The 2,500-nt window shown below is 57.1% G+C and overlaps 2 non-coding genes across 2 annotated transcripts in view; both read left to right on the forward strand.

Annotated features, from left to right (window-relative positions):
* Positions 1-1,113: 1,113 nt before the first annotated feature.
* Positions 1,114-1,268, forward strand: LOC139686643 (5.8S ribosomal RNA). Its single transcript, XR_011700512.1, has one exon. It is a non-coding gene; the product is annotated as a 5.8S ribosomal RNA (ribosomal RNA).
* Positions 1,269-1,492: 224 nt separating this feature from the next.
* LOC139686645 (large subunit ribosomal RNA) overlaps positions 1,493-2,500 on the forward strand; it is a 4,111-nt gene continuing 3,103 nt past the window's right edge. The window contains exon 1 of the ribosomal RNA XR_011700514.1: positions 1,493-2,500. This exon is cut by the window's right edge and continues 3,103 nt beyond it. This is a non-coding gene — a ribosomal RNA (large subunit ribosomal RNA).

Here is a 2,500-nt window from a genome sequence, read left to right on the forward strand (position 1 = left end):
TTCTTGGATCGTCGCAAGACGAACCGATGCGAAAGCATTTGCCAAGAACGTTTTCGTTGATCAAGAACGAAAGTTAGAGGTTCGAAGGCGATCAGATACCGCCCTAGTTCTAACCATAAACGATGCCAGCTAGCCATCCGCCGAAGTTCCTTCTATGACTCGGCGGGCAGCTTCCGGGAAACCAAAGCTCTTGGGTTCCGGGGGAAGTATGGTTGCAAAGCTCAAACTTAAAGGAATTGACGGAAGGGCACCACCAGGAGTGGAGCCTGCGGCTTAATTTGACTCAACACGGGAAACCTCACCAGGCCCAGACACCGGTAGGATTGACAGAATAAGAGCTCTTTCTTGATTCGGTGGGTGGTGGTGCATGGCCGTTCTTAGTTGGTGGAGCGATTTGTCTGGTTAATTCCGATAACGAACGAGACTCTGGCCTGCTAACTAGGCGTCGGAATCTATTATGCTTCCGACGTAGCTATCTTCTTAGAGGGACAGGCGGCTCCTAGCCGCACGAGATTGAGCAATAACAGGTCTGTGATGCCCTTAGATGTTCTGGGCCGCACGCGCGCTACACTGAAGGAATCAGCGTGTCCTCCCTGGCCGAAAGGCCCGGGTAACCCGCTGAACCTCCTTCGTGCTAGGGATTGGGGCTTGCAATTGTTTCCCATGAACGAGGAATTCCCAGTAAGCGCGAGTCATAAGCTCGCGTTGATTACGTCCCTGCCCTTTGTACACACCGCCCGTCGCTACTACCGATTGAATGATTTAGTGAGGCCTTCGGACTGGTGCGCGGCGCTCGCCGCCTCAACACCGGTGGCGCCGATGTTGCTGGAAAGATGGCCAAACTTGATCATTTAGAGGAAGTAAAAGTCGTAACAAGGTTTCCGTAGGTGAACCTGCGGAAGGATCATTACAGCTTTCGATTATAAAATCGTAGCTTTGGAACGAATTGGTGAAGAGAAAAAGGGACAAAGAAGGCGAGCAGTCGGGTGCCCGGCTTTCAAAAGCCGGCTTTAAAAGACACACGCCCAACTCGCTCGCAAAGAAGGGAAAAAATTCCCAGTTTGTATGTTTCGATGAAACGAATTTTTTACATAAAATGAAATGAAAGAAAGAAATTCTAAACGGTGGATCACTCGGCTCGTGGATCGATGAAGAACGCAGCTAACTGCGCGTCGAATTGTGAACTGCAGGACACATGAACATCGACGTTTCGAACGCACATTGCAGCCCTCGGATTTTGTTCCCGGGCTACGCCTGGCTGAGGGCCGGCAATTCAGTTCGCGAACGGAAACGTTTGCGTACTGGGGCGACGAGCATCCCTCGCTGGGATGGATCGTCGCCCGGATTGATAGGGGGCTCTGCGGGAGATTGGGCGAGACCCGTCCCCGCCGGTCGAGGTGAGACGCTTCGTTATTTTTTGACGGCGTTCGCCTGCGGATCGGTGGGGGCTCGGTTATTACTCCCTCTCCACGGGCAACTATATCATTTGGGCCGACCTCAGAGCAGGTGAGACCACCCGCTGAATTTAAGCATATTAATAAGCGGAGGAAAAGAAACTAACCAGGATTCCCTTAGTAACGGCGAGCGAACAGGGATCGACTCCAGGGCCAAAGCTCGCGCCCCCCGCGGGGCGCCGAGCGCTGTGGCGTTTGGGAGCGTCCAATTTCCCGAGGGGCGCCGGAGAGTCCAAGTCCCTCTTGAACGGGGCCACGGCCCGGAGAGGGTGCCAGGCCCGTGCGACCTCCGCGCTTGCCTCCCGGGAGGGGCGCTCCTCAGAGTCGGGTTGCTTGAGAGTGCAGCCCAAAGTCGGTGGTAAACTCCACCTAAGACTGAATACGGCCACGAGACCGATAGCGAACAAGTACCGTGAGGGAAAGTTGAAAAGCACTTTGAAGAGAGAGTTCAAGAGTACGTGAAACCGTTTGGGAGTAAACGGGTGGTACCCGAAATTTCGAAAGGGGAGATTCAGGTCTCGCCGGCGACGGGCGAGGGTCGCTTGACGGATGGCGCGCCGGCGGGCGGGGGGTGACCCCCGTCACAGGCGCGTCACCCGGTGGCCCTCGAATGTTCGTCGTCGGTGTGACGCACTTCTCCCCGAGTAGGACGTCGCGACCCGTCGGACGCCGGCCCCAAGGGCCCGGGTGGAGTCCCGCCCGCTCTCGAGCGGAAAAGGACCCCGGGATCCCAGGCCGGATGTCCGACGGTAGGAAGCGAAAGTCGACGCGCCGCAAGGCGTCCGGCCCTCCGCGAGCACCCTCGGGGGTTAGGGTTCCGGACCCGGTCCGATCCCTTTCCCACCGTGGGGCTGTCCGCGAACCGTGAGGTGTCCTCGGACGGCGTCGAAAGTTTCGAGTCCGCGACGCTACGGCTTGGATGGTCCACCCGACCCGTCTTGAAACACGGACCAAGGAGTCTAACATGCGCGCGAGTCGTTGGGTCGGACACGCTCCGCTAAACCCATAGGCGCAATGAAAGTGAAGGCCGCCGTTCCGGCGGCCGA

This window comes from Hetaerina americana, unplaced genomic scaffold (genome assembly GCF_022747635.1).
Source record: "Hetaerina americana unplaced genomic scaffold, ioHetAmer1.1.p SCAF_1442, whole genome shotgun sequence".
Classification (NCBI taxonomy): domain Eukaryota; kingdom Metazoa; phylum Arthropoda; class Insecta; order Odonata; family Calopterygidae; genus Hetaerina; species Hetaerina americana.